Source organism: Saccopteryx bilineata, chromosome 2, assembly GCF_036850765.1.
Source record: "Saccopteryx bilineata isolate mSacBil1 chromosome 2, mSacBil1_pri_phased_curated, whole genome shotgun sequence".
NCBI classification, from domain to species: Eukaryota; Metazoa; Chordata; class Mammalia; order Chiroptera; family Emballonuridae; genus Saccopteryx; species Saccopteryx bilineata.
In genome coordinates this window covers 95,481,007-95,499,785 of record NC_089491.1, presented here as the reverse complement: position 1 = coordinate 95,499,785, position 18,779 = coordinate 95,481,007, and the positions used below count along the sequence as shown (strand labels likewise).

Below are 18,779 nucleotides of genomic sequence, written 5' to 3'. Positions count from 1 at the left end.
GACCCTTCAAAGAAGCCTGTGCAGCCTCCTCGCATTACCCCGAAGTTTCGAAGGTCGACAACCGTCTTTATCCCTCCTCCAGCGCGGGCATTTTCTCTGCCGAGTCTACCCCTTAAGCCGGTAGTCAAGGATGTAAAGCTGGTCCCATCCGGTCCCACCTCACAGCCTTGCCCACAGCAGATGGAAGTGAAGACCCCAGAAGAGCTCCCCAAAGTGATGGCAAAGAATGAAGAGGATCGGGAAGAGAGTAACAGACATCAGGATCAGAACAGCCTGCCTAGCAGTGATCTGCCACTGACATCAAAGACCGAGGGAGTCGTCACCTCCCCCAACGGCAGCCCTGGGCCTCCGGGCCTGAATCACCCACAAGACAGCTTGAGTGGGAACGCCCAGCTGTCTCCCGTGTCCTCCTCGCCCGAAGGCCAGGCCGGCACAAGCTCATACAGCCCTTCGGGAGCCGTCCTGCCTCCGCTGATGCCAGCTTCAGAAGCAGCGGTGCCCTCGGACCCAGCTCCATGCTGCTCGCAGCTGCTGGAGAAATCCACTCAAGTGCTGGAGAAATCCACTCAAGTGCTGGAGAAATCCACTCAAGTGCTGCGTGAAGACCAGCCGCCCAGCTCTCCAGGCTTACTAACATCGTGTAAGGAGATGGATGCTGAAAAGCCGTGTGGGAGCAATACTGCCCTGGCCTGTGCCCGCAAACGCAAGAGGCCCAGGCCACCACTGTGGGGGGATCGAGGTAAGCAGCCCCCACCTCCTAAGCCGCCTTTGCTTGCTGATGACAAAAATCTGGGCACCTTGGAGGACACAAGGGGTCAGGGCAGAAAGACCCAGGAGGACAAAGCAGAGGCCCTGTCTGCCTGCACTGCGGCTCAGCCTGCCCCTTCTTTCTCTCCACCTGCCTGGGCAAGGGCAGACACTCTGCCCCCAGCCTCTCAAACTGGGCAGGGCCCTGCTCCCATTACAGCCACGGTAGCTACACACTTAAGTTCTCAGCCTACTTTAGACACTGAAGATGTTGAAATGGACACCACTTCCCCTCACTGTGCTTCCCCTCCAGACTCTGATACAAGATTCCTGCCAGTTTACCAAATCCAATACAGTGTGCAGCACAGGAGCCCTGCGGACCCCCCACGGGACCAGCAGCATTGAAGGACCACTGCCTACCTCAAACCTCACCTCAGCTCACCTTAGGGACCGCTCCCTGATGGCCAGCAGAAGGGAACCTCTCTTCCCAGTGCTCCTGTTAGCACCTGACACCGGGGACAATAGCTCATTGTGGTTATGAGCCTTGCAGCTTCCATGGATGGTGGGAGCTATGGGGTCAGTATGGCCACTCATTCATAGGAATCCAGAGCATCAACTTTAGAGATGGACGTTGGAAGACACACAGAACTGCTTCTATATCTCACTGTGGCCGTATGGCCGGGGATCGATCTGGCTGCAGCACAGCTGCCGCAGGAGGAGGAGCATGCTCCCCCAGTGCTTGGATACACCGCTGGTTCCACCCTTAATCCCATCACCTGGAGCCCTCCTGTCCATAGTACAGGTGTGTGGTGATGGGAGAGTATAACACCATTCCCATGATTAGAGGTGCTAGTGCTCACACCTGTCATCAGTGTACCTGCAACTGTTGGTCAAATAACTTTGTAAATATGATATATATGCTTGCTCACTTATAGTTTGCATGGGGTGTGGGGGACAGGCTGTAGGCAGGCAAGGTCGTTATAGCCTAAGGCTTGGTTTTAAGACTAAGCCTTTCCCACCCTAAGTGACTTTGTATCAGAGACTTCTTTGTTTGTATATTGGATTAAAGGTTTTGATTTCTACACTATAAAATGGGGCAGAGGAGCCCATGCTGGAGGAGAGCAGAAAAGGGCCACGTGGAGCAGAGGAGAGGCAGCGAAGATGGTGGAGTGCTGAAGGAGAAGCCAGTTTGTGCAGACTTTGTGCAGAGAGAAGGAGATGGGGAACAGAGGTGAAAAAGGCTGGTGAGGTAGAAATCTTTGATTCTAAGAAACTCAGATGAGTCAGTGGCTTTGGGAGCCCTGAATGGAAAGGGAAGTGTTTTCCCACTGTGTGTATTTCTTGCCTGCCGGGTGCAAGCTAGGATTAAAGCTAATGGCCCACCAGTTCTTGGCTCCATTGTTTTATTACCGACTGTCTGAATCAAATCTGAACCTGCACGGGCCAGGCGGATGTGATGGTGGCCGTGGCTACTGGCTTTACAGCGACCCAGCTGGACACGAACCTTCTACACTTCCAACAGCAACCGCCAGGGAGAATAACGGTATTTCATGAGACCTGTCTATCTCCCAGGGGCTCTCCTGGCTACAGCACATTCGTGATAGATGCAAGTCCCAGCACCATCTCTGTGTTTAGACGTACTTGTAATTACACTTTATTACCAAGAACCTGGATTCCACTGTGCAGCATCCAGGAGGTGCTAGGGGAGGGTACAACATCCCTCAGTGATGGGAAGTACGTGTTATTCCCACTTCCCATCAGTACAACTGGGGCCTGCCCGGCCAGAGCACAGGCAGTGCATTCACAGGAGGAAAGGTCTCACTTGCGATGGGAGGCCACTGTGTCAGATCACTTGCTGCCCAACTATCCAGACCACAGGATGATGATGGGGTCAGCACAAAACCTGCAGTGACTGAATATGTTTATATTCCTCCATTCATACACAGCACCTGGGTGCCTGTTGGGCAGATAAAATATATTATGCTCACTTTGTTAAAGATGGCGTTGCCCAGGTGAAATTAATGTGTGTCTCTGGGCAGGCAGGATCTTTGTAGCCTGGGGCTTGGTTTTGGGATTAAGCCTTTCCCACCCTTTTTGATGTGGGGTGGTGCAATCCAATCATGCCTCAGAGAAGTGACTTTGTATTAGAGACTTCCCTATTTTGTATATTGGATTAGAGGTTGTGAAGCTACACTATAAAATGGGGACGGAGCAGGAGTTTGTGCTCTTGGTTCCTGGGATCATTAGAGGAGACAGCAGAGCAGAGAGCAGAGGGAGGCCACATGGAGTAGGCCAGGAGAAGCACCTAAGATGGCGCAGTGCTGAGTGAGATGCCAGTTTGTGTAGAGTTCGTATCTGGGATAATGAAGGAGATGGGGGATAGAGGTGAATAAGTCTGGTGAGCTAGAAACCTTTGGTTCTAGGAAACTCGGATAAGTCAGTGGCTTTGTGAGCACTGAATGTGAGTGGGTTGTGGAGCCCAGTGTGTGTTTACTTGCCCACCGGGTGCAAGCTAGAATTAAAGACTATGGCCCACCAGTTTTTGGCTCCATGGTTTCTTTACCAACTGTCCGAATCCAATGCGAACCTGCATGTGAATGGCCACAATGCCGGCTCCTGGCTTTACAGTGCCCCTGACCAAAACAGTGCTATGGGGGACAGTCCCAGACAATTTAGAGGGAAATGTTTACTCTCAAACACCTGTCTCCATCCCCTAGCTACCGCATCCCTCTCACTTTGAAGGAAACATGACTGTCTGGAGGCTCCTGCTCAGAGAAACTGTGCCTGTGCTCTGTGCATGGCAAATAGTAGCCTTGCATTTGGGCACCTGCCCGGGGATCCGTAAGAGCCACCAACCAATTCTATTACAGATCTCAACAAATTAGGAGCAGATCTTCCTCTACAAACTGCGTGACCATGAATGGACTTTGCTCCACTAAAAAAAAGGCTTTCTTAGTCCCTTTAAGTGAAACTTAATCTGTTGATGGTCCTACCTCAGGTAGGGGGACCATGCCTCAGGGGGTTGTGGGAGAAAGGGGCAAGTGAGCGCAGTTGAGAAGTACCTGCAACATAAATCCTTTCACTGGTGTACCAGAAAAAGTTCAAACCTCTTGTCCTGCCACTTAAAACCACAAAATCTGGCCCTGGCTGGTTGGCTATGCGGTAGAGCGTCGGCCTGGCGTGCGGGGTACCCGGGTTCGATTTTCGGCCAGGGCACATAGGAGAAGCGCCCATTTGCTTCTCCACCCCCCCCCCTCTTTCCTCTCTGTCTCTCTCTTCCTCTCCCGCAGCCAAGGCTCCATTGGAGCAAAGATGGCCCGGGTGCTGGGGATGGCTCCTTGGCCTCTGCCCCAGACGCTAGAGTGGCTCTGGTCGCGGCAGAGCGACGCCCTGGATGGGCAGAGCATCGCCCCCTGGTGGGCAGAGCATCACCCCTGGTGGGCGTGCCGGGTGGATCCAGGTCGGGCGCATGCAGGAGTCTGTCTGACTGTCTCTCCCCGTTTCCAGCTTAATAAAAAAATAGAAAAAAAAACCCACAAAATCTGCTCACCTCTACCCATTCCTCTCATCTCCCTACCTTGCTTTTTATGTATCAGCACATAGAACTAACATCCTGCTGTTTTTCCCAAAGAACCATTCTGTGCTCATGCTGTTCTCTCCATCTAGACACCTTCAGCCCTGACTTCCCCACCTTCAATTTGATAACCCTTGCTCCTCATTTAAGACTTTTCTCAGGTATCTTGTCAGTCAACAGACTCCTTTGTCTCTCATCCCATCTGCATTAGGTAGGACGGTTTGATGTCCCTGGAATAATCCATACATATCTCTGCTATCCCCCTTATTACATTATTTTATCATTCTCAGTTGATATTATATTATCTTGAGTTCTCACTAAAACATGAGTCTTGATGGTGGATGGTGTTTCATTCATCTTTGAGTCTTTTGCAACAGACATTCTTTCTCACACTAGGCACTTCATTAAATATTTGATGAATGCATGAACAAATGAATAAATGGAAGCTGAATTCATTGGAATTAAGCTTTGATGAGATCTAGAGAAAATAGAAAATTCCCATCTGAGGCAATGGACTTACGATATTTGCCACAGCTTCTCCCTTAGTCCTTGCTTTTGAGTAGTAGCATGCATGGAGGAGGTACGATTTAAGAATGAATCCTGTCTGACCGGGCAGTGGCGCAGTGGATAGAAGGTCAGACTGGGATGTGGAGGACCCAGGTTCGAGACCCCGAGTTCGCCAGTTTAAGCGCGGGTTCATCTGGTTTGAGTAAGGCTCACCAGCTTGAGCCCAAAGTCGCTGGCTTGAGCAAGGGGTCACTCAGTCTGCTATAGCCCCCCGGTCAAGGCACATATGAGAAATCAATCAATGAACAACTAAGGAGCCACAATGAAAAATTGATGTTTTTCATCTCTCTCTCTTCCTATCTGTCCCTATCTGTCCCTCTCTCTGACTCTGTCTCTGACACACACACAAAAAAAATGAATCTCATAATAAGTGTAACAGAAAGGAGGAAGTGATGGTTCTATACAGGAATTAAACCAAAATCTTTGGTCTTGTATGCAGAATGCTCTTTAACCAAAGCAATACTGGAGAAAAATTTATCTGAAGTCCTATCACAAACAGGAAGATAGAAAGTGGTATCTGTGTCTCAGATTTCAACTCTGAAACAATGATCCTTTTACCAAAAGTAGGAAACAGCCCAGAGTCACATCCCACATCAATAATAAGTACGGGGACAGTAAGCCTTGGGGACAGACATGGTAGTGATGCTCCCATCAGAAGGCCTACGTTCTCTACTCTGCCATCACTTCCTGGCTGTAAGAGCTCGGCTCATCTGTTTTGGAGAAGAGGACAGTTGATAACCACAGGGGAGTTTACAGTGACTGTAAGCCACTTTCTGAGCTATTCTACAGGAAGCGTTTTCATTCCCCAAACCAAGGAGTAATTCCCAGGGCTTTATTTGTTCCCTATTTGCTGTATCATCAGGGAAAGCCAGCCTGCAGCAACCAAGTAAAGAAATCCCCTCAGTTTCTCTCTCATCATTGCACAGGGAGTTTGCTTGCCTTTCACTGAGGTTAGTTGGTTAACAGCAAATACTACAGAGGAGTCCTGCACTTAATCAGCCCGCATTGCCTTTACTATGAACCCTGAATATTCAAACACAGTGGACTCATTCGGAGTGTCGCAAATATAACAAGGGTCATAACACTAATCACAGAGCTACCTAATCCCTGAGCCTTTTCTTCCCTTTTAGAAGTGTTGGCTTGTCAGGGTAGGTGGGTAGAGCAATGAGAACTCTTTGTGGTTTCATTAGCTTGTTCAATTTCAGCAGTGGCTTTCCGATGTTGATTAGGGAAATATTTGGTACCAGGCTACAGCAAGAGAGACACTGCGGCATTGGGCTTCGTCTCTATCGAGCTGCCATTCTATAGCTTAAAATGAAAGATGGGAGAACATGCTATGGTATAACTATTTAATAGCTTGTTTAAAATTTTACCTTTCTTGCCTGACCTGTGGTGGTGCAGTGGGATAAAGCGTCGACCTGGAACACTGAGGTTGCCAGTTCAAAACCCTGGGCTTGCCTGGTCAAGGCACATATGGGAGTTGATGCTTCCTGCTCCTCCCCTTTCAATCTCTCTCTCTCCCCTCTCTCTAAAAATCAATAAATAAAATATTTAAAAATTTTTTTACCTTTCTCTTCCTATAGCAGGGGTGAGATAGGGGCAGTGGGGAACAGGAGCATCTATAATGACATTAACTGGTGTGACATTAAATCACTTCTTGACTGTTAATCAGCACTTTTAGAGTTCAGTTTCTCATCTTTGAAAAAGGCCCCCTTTCTCAAGCATCTGTGGGCTGCATCTGAAAAGTGTCTACTTCAGTGTAGCAAAATAGTTCCATTTTGCTGGAGTTCTAAATTTTCTGCTCAATTTCATTGACAATACCACTGATTCATTACATTTTTTATAACTGAATAAACTGAAATTTGAATCCAAGTCATTCACTGCTAATAGCTTTATACTATACAAAGTAACTTTTTAATTTTGGCTTTTGGTATCTTTGCTACCATATGTAAAGCAAATCCACAGTAATTTATAAACTGTGATTTATAGTGTATGCAATCTGGGAGTATATTCAAGACAATTAGTAATGGATGCTATCTATAATTTTTACTACAGCCTTACCTCAATATATCATTTATATATATTCTTTTAACATTTTACACATAAATATATAGAAATGGAAATGTTTCCTCATTTCCAAACTAGAAAAGAAATTCATTAAGATTAAAAGTAGTATATATATATTTTTAACAATATCTTGGTATTTGAAGAATCAGTTCTATCAACTGTTAATCAAATCTTGTTAAGTAATAGCAATTTATGGTAACTTCAGAAGAAAACATATTGAAATTCTTATCAAAGTCCCATGAATTTTCAATGGCTTTCACAGAATAACTTACACAATATTATAATTAATTTATCCATTTTTCTGATATTCGAAAAGAAGACACAGCAGGAATAATAAAAAAATAGACAGGACAAATAATATTTTTGGCCCTGGTCAGTTTGCTCAGTGGACAGAGCATAAGCCTGGTGTGTGGACGTCCCTGGTTCAATTACCAGTCAGGGCACACAAGAGAAGCAACCATCTGCTCTCTCCCCTCCCTCTCCCCTTTCTCCCCTTCTTCCCCTCCCTCAGTGGCTCTATTGGTTCAAGCAGTGGTGCCCAGACACTGAGGTTAGCTTGGTTGGTCTGTGCATTGGCACCAGACAACCTTACCAGGTGGATCCAGTCTGGACACATGCAAGAGTCTGTCTCACTATCTCTCATCCTCTCACTTAAAAATAAAGAAAAGAAAAAGGAAAAAGAATAATGTTTTTAACTTTCATTGTCATCATTTCCTTACCTTTTCTTTCTAATAATAAAAACATGCATTTTTTTCTTGTTTTCTCTTTATTTTTTCCATTGACTTGAAAGAGAGACAGGAATGGAGGGGGGGAGAGAAACATCAACTCATTGTTTCACTTAGTCATGCACTTATTGGTTGCTTCCTGTATATGCTCTGACTGGGGATCGAACCCACAACCTGGTGCACCCAGATGACACCCTATCAACTGAGCCACCTGACCAGGGCCAATTTTCCTTGTTTTTTTATTTTTGCTCATTCTCTCTTTATTTTAAAGTTTAGTTTTCCTCCATTAATACTTTTATGTTAGAGGCTGGTGAAGTAACATTTCCCCCCAAGAATAACTTTGAAAATGTACTTTTATTTAGGCTTCTAATTGAACAGGATGTGTAGTACAAAGTCAGAGAAGGGTAGGTAACTGCAGGTGTCTTGTTGAAGCATTTATTCATTCAGGAAATGCTTATTTAATTTTTAAGTGGAAGGTTCTAAAAAAAAGGTGCTGAAATTACAACCTGAATAGGACACAGACATATTGTAGTTCAGAAAAGTTCAAGGTGTCTTAGTCCATTCCAGCTGCTCTAACAAAATCCCATAGACTGGTAGTTTATAAACAACAGAAATGTATTTCTTACAGTTCTGGAGTCTGAGAAGGCTAAGACAGAGGCGCCAGCAGGTTCAGTCAGGGTCTGGTGAGGGTCGTTTCCTAGGCTGCTGTCTTTCACTGTAACTTCACATGGTGGACAGGGTGGGGATCTCTCTGGGGTCTGTTTCATAGGGCACTAATCTCATTCACAAGGGCGCAGCCCTCATGAGTTAATCACCTCCCAGAGAGCCCACCTTTAAACACTATCCTATTGGGGATTAGGATTTCAACTTGTGACTTTTGCAGAGACAAAATTCAGTCCCTTGCACCAGGATCCTGCAAAAATTAAATGAAAACAAATTGATGATACCCTTCCACTAATTATACAGCCTCTCTTTTCCTGCCTAGCCTGCAGTCCTACCAGCTTCATCTCTCTGCTAAGACTGCTGTGAGCCCCATTACTGTTCTGAAGCCTCTGTGCTTCCCACTGGCTTACCCAGGTATTTGATCCCTGTTCACTTGCTTTTCCATCTCCATCTGTAGAATTCCTGGGCATCCACTGTTTTCTCAGTGGACCAAACTCCCTTCTTTCAGAACACTGCCTACACTTTTCTGCCACAGGTAGCTTACCCAGGCTTACAAGTCAACCAGACACCCTCTCTGCCTGTGATGTTTCTACCCATTTCTCAGTGACTATTTCACAAGAATTTAATTTGTTTCTACTATGTACCCAACTTGGAGTTTGGCAATGAGATACTGATGAAATAGAAAAGTTAACATGTGAAGCTGGTAGCCAGGGCCACCGTCACAGCCGCCTGGCCCATGCAGGTTCGCACTGGATTCGGACAGTCGGTGATGAAACCACGAAGCCAAGAACTGGTGGGCCATCATCTTTAATCCTAGCTTGCACCCGCTGGGCAAGTAAAAACACACACTGGGCTCCAAAACCCACTCATTCAGTGCTCACAAAGCTACTGACTTATCCAAGTTTCCTAGAATCAAAGGTTTCTAGCTCACCAGCCTTATTCACCTCTATTCCCCATCTCCTTCTCTCTATACAAACTCTGCACAAATTGGCTTCTTCTTCAACACTCCGCCATCTTGGCTGCTTCTCCTGGCCTCCTCCACATGGCCTCTCTCTGCTCTTCTCTCTGCACTCTCCTCTAATGCTAATCTCAGGAACTGAGAGAGAGCAAGCTCCCTTTATAGTGCTTCACTTTATAGTGCAGAAATCAAAACCTTTAATCCAATATACAAAATAGGAAACTCTCTGATACAAAGTCCACCCCACATCAAAAAGGGTGGGAAAGGCTTAGTCCTAAAATCAAGCCCCAGGCTACAAGGATCTTGCCTGCCCACAGCCCGCCCCCAACACACAATAATACAATCACGCCCATCCCAAGCAATCACTTCGGCCACGGGATTCCATGTGGGCAGCGCCATCCTTAACAAAGTGAGCATAATATATTTTATCTGCCCAACATAACAAAACACAACTTATTCCATGCTCCAATAGAGTAACTACAGGAAAATTATACAAGTGTTATAATTCAGTTGAGTCAATAAATGGATGAAAGAATGGATGACTATGTGAATGAATAATGTAATTTTCTAGAGCTGAGAAAATTACATTCAGTACTCTGCAGCCCTCCTTATGAGTAAATCAACTGGATAATTTTGTTTTATAAGTACAGCAAGCACCCTAATTTTTTCCTTCACCACATTCACTAATAACAGTCCAGTGGATACATGATAGCTCTGATGAATTCTTTACATCTGCTTTTTCAGGTACATCATCCTGGCTTTAACCAGTACATGGACTGGGGTCTCAAATTGTGACAGTAAAATGTTAATTTGGGAATTTTAAAAATAATATTTATGCATAAGATTAACCTTATATTTTATTATTAAAGATGGGTATCTAATAAGTCTAAAGACAAGATGCCATTTGAAGTGCAGAGTCTTGTCCCAAACTTATGAACGTTGTTGGCAGAATTCACTTCCTTGTGGTTGCAAGACTGAGGTCCAGGTCTCCAATTTTTGTGTTTATTGTTTCTTTTTGCCATTCCACTCATTCTTTTCTACTGTGGTAAAACATTTCATAACATAAAATTGACCATCTTAACCATTTGTTAAATGTACTCAGTTCAGTAGTGTTAAGTATACTCACATTGTTGTGAAACATCTTTAGAATGTTTTCATCTTGCAGATCTGAAACTCTGTCCCCATTAGACAAGTTCCCTTTTCTCCCTCCTCCCATCTCCTGGTAACCGACATCCTGCTTTCTGTCTCTATGAGTTTTCCAAGTGTACATATTGCACTAAGTATTACTGTACAATAGTCGCCTTTTTGTGATTGGCTTATTGTCACGAACCAGCACAGCTAGTAATTGTCCAGATCCTGAGCGAGAACAGTGCGGAATGAAGAAATAAACTCAGAGAGAGAAAAAATGGGATCGGGAGGTCTCTGCAAGCTGATAGCAAGCCAGAGCAAGAGCAAAGCCCTGGTCCGCTTTATTAGATAGTGCAGAGCCATATGCAAATAAGGAAGTCTCTGATACAAAGTCACACATTTGAGGCATAAACCAGAATCCTCATAAGAGTGCACCACCCCCTATCATGCAACAGTCAAGGATGTGGGAAGATGTTAGTCTTAAAAGGGTGTGGGGAAGAGCTTAGCTTAAACTAAGCCTCAGGCCATAAGGACTTTTCAGTTTACAGCCCGTCTCCTACAGCTTGTTGTTTGTTTTCTCTGGCTGTCAGTCTGGGGCCACACTTAGTGCCCGGCCACATAGGGTGTGGAAATTTGGGGGGCCACATCAGAATCCTGCCTACTATGTAAGTGGAGAACAGAACTGTGGAAGGGGCAGGAGAAGAAGCTGAAGACCAGATAAAAGGCACCAGAGGTGTCTAAACCATTGCTTCTCAAAATGTAATGTGTATATGAATCTCCTGGGAGTTGTGTTAAAATGAGATTCTGACTTAGTAAGGCTATGACCTGAATCTCCTAACAATCTCCTAGGTGGTAGCAAAGCTGCTTGTGGGATAGCAAGACATAGGCTAACGATGACAGTGGGTTAGGCTAAGAATGTAACAATGGTGATAAAAAAAATGGTCTGAGTAAGGATATTATTTGAAAGTAGACCCAGGCCCTGGCCAGTTGGCTCAGTGGTAGAGACTCAGCGCAGCATGTGGATGTCCCAGGTTCTATTCCCTGTCAGGGAACACAAGAGAAGCACCATCTGCTTCTCCACTCCTCCTCCTCTCACTTCTCTCTCACTCTTTCTCTACCCTTCCCCCACTGTTGGGCAGATAAAATATATTATGCTCACTTTGTTAAAGATGGCACTGCCCACATGGAAGCCCGTCGCCCAAGTGATTGCTTGGGATGGGCGTGATTGTATTAATGTGTGTTGGGGGCGGGCTGTGGACAAGGCAGGATCCTTGTAGCTTGGGGCTTGATTTTAGGACTAAGCCTTTCCCACCCTTTTTGATGTGGGGTGGTACAATCCCATCATGCCTCAGATAAGTGACTTTGTGTTAGAGACTTCCCTATTTAGTATATTGGATTAAAGGTTTTGATTTCTATACTATAAAATGAGGGCAGAATGGGAGCTTGCTCTCTCGGTTCCTGAGGTTAGAATTAGAGAGTAGAGCAGAGAAAGCCTATGTGGAGGAGGCCAGGAGAAGTAGCCAAGATGGTGGAGTGCTGAGGGAGAAGCCAGTTTGTGCAGAGTTTGTGCAGGGAGAAGGAAGGAGATGGGGAACAGAGGTGAATAAGTCTGGTGAGCTAGAAACCTTTGATTCTAGGAAACTTGGATAAGTCAGTAGCTTTGTGAGCACTGAATGTGAGTGAGTTTTGAAGCCCAGTGTGTGTTTTTACTTGCCCGCCGGGTGCAAACTAGGATTAAAGATGATGGCCCACCAGTTTTTGGCTCTGTTGTTTCTTTACCGACTGTCCGAATCTAATGAGAACCTGCATGGGCTGGGCTGCTGTAATGGTAGCCCTGGCTACTGGCTTTACAAACATGTTCTTAGAGCCATATGAATTTTAACAGTAAATTATGACAGTGAGCTAGTGGCTGTTTTGAAATTGTTGTTTAAATATGATTTTCTTTGAAATATCTTTTTTAAAGAGCTCTCCAGAAAAGCTATCATTAGAATCAAGGGACAGTTAAAGAACTTCCCAGACAAGAAAAAGTTAAAGAGTTCATCACCATTAAACAAGTATTACAAGCCATAAAGGGTCTTCTTTAAGAAGAAGAAAAAATAAATAAAAAATATGATAATAAAATGGCAATAAATACATATCTATCAACAATTGCTTTAAATGCAAATGGATTAAATGCTCTAATGGAAAGACATATGATGGCTGAACATAACAAAACAAGACCCTTAAATATACTGTCTACAAGAGATTCACTTCCGATTAAAACATGCACACAGGCCCTCACCAGTTTGCTCAATGGTAGAGTGTCCGCCTGGTGTGTGGATGTCCTGGGTTCAATTCCCAGTCAGAGCACACAGAAGAAGCATCCACCTGCTTCTCTTCCTCTCCCCTCTCACTTCTCTTTCTTTCTCTCTCTCCCTCCCTCTTTCTCTTCCCCTCCCACAGCCATGGCTTGATTGGACCAAGTTGGTCTTAGGCACTTAGGATGGCTCCATAGCCTCTCCTCCACCTCAGGTGCTAAGAAGAGCTCAGTTGCTGAACCACAGAGCAATGCCCCAGACGGGCAGAGCATAACCCCCTAGTGGGCTTGCCAGGTGGATCCCAGTCGGGTGCATGCGGGTGTTATGGACCGAACACAAGTAATTATTGATCGGAGCCCAAATTGATTATAAATGTAAAGAGCCTTTATTAGCTGGCCAGCAACTGCTAGCTGAGAAACAGCTAACAGCCCCGAGCCTAGGGAGAGAGCGGTATTTAAGGGGATAAACCACAAAGTCATAGCTATTACAACATGTATGCACAATATTTTTGACATTTCAGTAGAAAGCATTCTTTGTTCTAAAGCTAATTACAGTTCTTCCTGTAATTGCTGCAAGGCTAAAGCATAAAACTATAACCTGCTTCTGTAGGCAAGATTTAAGTCAAGATATCTAACTAGTTGGGCTTGTAAAAATTTTTCACTCTAAGCTACTGCCACAGGCAAGCTCCGTTTAATGCTTAACTTACTTGTACAGACTATTGACAATTTTCTACTCTAAGCAGCTACCAAAAGCAAGTTTAAATTTCCTCTTTATGTCCAACTCTCCATACACAATACTGAGGTCCCATACACAACACTAGGCCCCTATCACATGGGAGTCTGTCTCTGCCTCCCACTGAAATATATATATATATATATATATATATATATATATATATATACCCAGACTGAAAGTAAAGAGATGAACAAAGATATTTTATGAAAATGGAAACAAACAAACAAAAAAGCTGAACTAGCAATACTTATACCAGACAAATAGACTTTTTAAATGAATGTTATCACTATTCCTCTCTACCAAATGTTCCAATCCTTTTTTATTTAAGGACTGTTTTATTAAGCACCCCCCACACACACACACACAACTGAACCGATATTATCAGTATCTATCTAACAAGCCAAACACTCTTATATATTAAGATTACTTCTTAATTTTGAAAAATCAAGTTAGTGAGTCTATGGGGTAACTGGGCCTCCCACACATTGCTGATGGAGTGCAAGATGTTATCTTCTCTATAGAGGGCAGTGTAGTAATTGTTATGAAAATACAGCCTTAGGGCTTCTGGGAATTTTATCCTATCCACACATAAGCAAAATTGCATATACAAGAGGATTTATTGCAGCAAAAGTTTGGAAGCCACCAATGTTCATCATCAGGGACCTAGCTAAATGAAGTGTGAGACATCAACACAGTAGACTACAACAAGATTTGCAAGAAATATTATAAAGTGAAATAAGCGAAATGTAGAAGAGTGTTTATGATTTGCATGCATGGGACCAACTACAAACAAAGTTTATTTCAGCATTTTCCAGACATTTCTCCTCTGAAATATGGTGGTGAGGAATTCTCCATGGAGGACATTTGTTCAGAGTAAATAAATTTTATAATGAAGTCTGAAAATACCTCAGGAGTATTTCACAGACCATTCAATGAGAAATGCTTTAATGTGAATGCCTTCTTAGCTAAAAATGGCACAATTGATAACCAAAAATAATTTCAAAAAATTTTTCAGCCAGATTTAATAATGCCTTACTACAATGTCTGCATTTTCAAACAAGACCAGAATGTAATTTTGATTTGTTTTTTATTATTCTTATTATGACTGCAAAGATATTTAGAGACATCATAATGTGGAGCTGTTGGATACATGGACTCTGTTTTTAATGAAGCGGTAACACAATGGCAAAAGGAAAAGGGTATGATTACATTTTTAAAGTCACTGTCAAACCTGGAACTTCCCAGATTATGCATGAAGTAATGTTTTATTATTATATTAGAATATTTTAGCCAAATACTAAAATTCATATTTACTTTTTAAAAAAGTAGATGGCCCTGACAGGGTTGCTCAGTGGGCAGAGCTACATCCTGTGCGCAGAGGTCACAGGTTTGATTCCCCATCAGGACATATAGGAGAGCAACCAATGAGTGCACAATTAAATAGAACAAAGTGGAATGAGTTGATGCTTCTCTCTCTCTCTCTTTATCTCTCTCTCTCTCTCTCCTATAAATTAGGACTTTTTCTTTTTTTTCTTAGGTGAGATGGAGTAGGGCTGGAAAGTTCCCTTCACCCCTCCCCTCCACCACCTCCGCCCCCACCCCCTCTGATATGGATTGAAACACCTTTGTTCTCTTAGGCTGTAGGTTAAATGGCTTTTCCTCCTGCTGTTTAATCCTTTTGTTCTCTGAGAGGTACTGATCTGAATGGAGTTCACAGAACTTCTGTTCCCCTTCCCTAGACAGCATGTAGGCGGTGCTTTCTCCTGATTGTCCCCTACCTTCTCTGTGAAATCCTGGTGCAGTTCCTGCAGAAACAGCCCGCAGTGGAAACTCTTTCATGACTGCAGCCCCCAGAAGCTCCATGCTCTCACAGAAGCCCACATTTACCCTCCAGCAACTTGTCAAAATGTCTAATTTAATTATTGGCCAACATTTATGGCTCCCAGTGGCATTTGTCTCAGTTAAGCAAACGTTTATAGATGTAAGGACAGCCAAAACTATAGAGTGTTTACAAAAATTTATTTCAGCCAAACAAGATATTCTTTAAAGCAAAATCTCAACAGACTGAGAAAAATGCTTCTTAGAATGACAATTTTTAGTTTCTTTCCTATGAATTTGGAATTTAAGGAGGGTACGTAAGGAAGATTAAGCAAAGGTGGGAAAAATCAAGTTGGGATTCAATTATAAGAGAGGTAAAATTATGTGCTACCTTGAGGGTGGTTATGCCTTTGAGGGGTCTGAAAAGGGTCATTTCAAGATTGTATTAGCAAAAGAGGCCTTTTAAAAGTGCAAGGACAAGACTTGCTTAAGGCAAAGATAAACCTTCTTACTGAAGAAGTTCTATACCAGGCATGACTACCCACCATGACCCTGCCTAGTTAGGAATCTATGATCAGATCACTGTGTTATGCTACTTTCAGCAGAACCCTGCTTTTTGCCCACATGTTTGGGTCTATGTAGGTGCCTGTCACCTGATTTTAAAAGGATGATTATATGTCCTTTGTTGTCAGTTCTATTATATATTCATGAAAAGTTGTTAATTTGCTGTCTGTCCACCTTTATCTTACAAGGATGGGAAGGAAGTCTTTCCAGCTCTCTTCATCCCTGACCTGAAATTAGAAATCTTTCTCGTTCTTTTTAATATATATGAACCCAGTAGGTGTGATAAGGTGATGGTTTATTTTTACTTTATATTCCCTTGATTAATAGTGTTGATGGACCTGGGCTGGAGCAGTGGATAGAGCGTCAACCTGGAATGCTGAGGTAACCTGTTTGGGTACATGGGCTTGGCCGGTCAAGGCACATATGAAAAGCAACTATGAGTTGCTTCCTACTTCTTCCCCCCCTTCCTCTCTCTAAGAATCAATCAATAAATAAAATCTTTAAAAAAAATAGTGATGATCATGTTTTAGTGAGCTGTATTAGTAATTTAAATTAGCTCTTCTATGAATTTCCTATTCACATAATTTGCCAGTTTTTAAAATTGAAGTCTTTTTACCTCTTATTTTCAGTTTGGAAGAGCTCTTTTAATCTGTCATCATATATGTGAACTGTGAATAAATTGTTTACCTTGATTGTTTCTATTCCTCAAATGTATATCTATATAAATACATTTTTTTTAATTTTATTTATTCTTTTTTTTTTTAGAGAGGAGAGAGAGAGAGGGAGAGAGAGAGAGAGAGAGGAGAGAGAGACAGGGGGGAGGAGCTGGAAGCATCAACTCCCATATGTGCCTTGACCAGGCAAGCCCAGGGTTTCGAACCAGTGACCTCAGCATTTCCAGGTCGACGCTTTATCCACTGCGCCACCACAGGTCAGGCTATATAAATAAAACTGTGCCTGACCAGGTGATGGTGCAGTGGATAAAGCATAGGACTAGGATGCAGAGGACCCAGGTTCGAGACCCCGAGGTCGCCAATTTGGGCTCATCTGGTTTGAGCAAGGCTCACCAGCTTGAGCCCAAGGTCGCTGGCTCCAGCAAGGAGTTACTCCATCTGCTGAAGGCCCATGAGAAAGCAATCAATGAACAACTAAGGTGTCACAACAAAAAACTAATGATTGATGCTTCTCATCTCTCTCTATTCCTATCTGTCTGTCCCTATCTATCCCTTTCTCTGACTCTCTCTGTGTCTCTGTAAAAAAAAGTAAATGTTTGTTCAAAATCTTAAATCTCTGAAAGTTCTTCACCGATTGCTTTGAAATTTTAAAAAAAATGTTGCATTCGAATATGTACTTTTTTTATATACCTACTATTATATGGATATAGGTGTCACACCTGTGACAGGTAAAAACCTGCTTTTTTGAAAAACAGCGCCATCGGTTGGACGTAAAAGCAACACACCCTATAGTAAATATTTTACGATTCCATTTCAATGTTTCTGATTTATGATCCATTTACATGCAGCCAGACTTGAGGATGCACAGTTGTGAGCATGGCAATAGCGTTCTGCAGCTTCAGATCTGCTTCATTCTCAACAGAATGAACGTGACAGGCTGAGAGTGGCTGAAAGATGCCAACGAGAAACAGCAGATCAGTGTCAAACATGACTTCATGTTTAGCAATCATGCGATTACAATCACCTTGCATTCCGGTACAACCCAGCTGATGATTATAGTTTGAGCCTGCATGTTCTCATCGGCACTATGACTGAAGTGTGTCCTTATTGCAAGGCTCTGAAATTTAATGGAGAAACGAAAGGAAGTGTTGCACCACCAGAAAAATTAAACTGCTTCGACTTGGAAAACTGCCAGAGCCTTTAAAAACTTTGCTTGCCAGATATACTGCCGAATCAAAGCATTTCCTATCTAACATCAGGAAATAGAACTCATGCTTCCAAATGACATCGTTTGGCACAAAAATTGTAACAGCTCAATTCATGCCAACTTTCAAAGAGAAAGGAGAAATTTATCATAAAGCCAGCTCCCTGCTTCCGTTCCCAGATGGTCAACATAAATTCCTATGAATGTATTTCATCGGTGATGGCAATGATGAATTGAATGCACACTGCGGAATTTCTACCTGCATAAAAAGGTCCATCGTTTCCCAACTGCAAGAGCTTCTTCACGAAAAAAACAATTTAGTGTGTTTGTTCAAAACAGCAATTGACATGATGCCATCTGATACACACAAGATTGTTATTCATGCTGACAAAATGGCTGCTGGAGAACATGTGCGAAGATTCAATGCTCCAACTATAGACGAAGTGGCAATTGTTATTGCTGGAGATCAATTCCAACCTAGAGATACTGTTCTTCATTGAAGAAACAATCAATTGATAAAACTTGCAGAAACTCATCGATGCTACAATGCCCTGCAATATCCAATCATTTTGGGGATGGTGCCAATGGATATCACTTCAACGTTAAAATGATAAATCCAGTCAGTGGCGAAGAAACAAATATGAAATGCAGCTCAATGAACTATTATTCATACTGATTAATAATTCAAGAGAATGAAGACAATCACATTTTGAAACGCTGTCAATTGTTTCACCAATACATCATAGGTATGTATGCAAAAGTCGAAACAGAACGTTTGATATTCATCCGTTTGAATCAGACCAAGCTTCGCTCTGAAGAATACGTTCATTTGCAAGATGCAGTTGTAAGTGACGGTAATACAACTAACGTTGGAAGACTAACGGTTTTGCCATCTTCAAATACAGGCAGTCCACGTCATATGCATGAGTATGCTCAAGATGCAATTGCGTATGTTCGTCACTACGGGTGTCCAGACCTATTCATTACATTCACATGCAATCCAGCTTAGGACAATATACAACAGCTCTTACTTCCTGGCCAATCACCAGTGGATAGGC

At 43.2% G+C, this 18,779-nt stretch overlaps 1 pseudogene; it reads left to right on the top strand.

Moving 5' to 3' along the window:
* The first annotated feature begins 1,371 nt into the window (after nucleotides 1-1,371).
* LOC136322273 (small ribosomal subunit protein eS6-like) overlaps nucleotides 1,372-18,779 on the top strand; it is a 38,674-nt pseudogene continuing 21,266 nt past the window's right edge.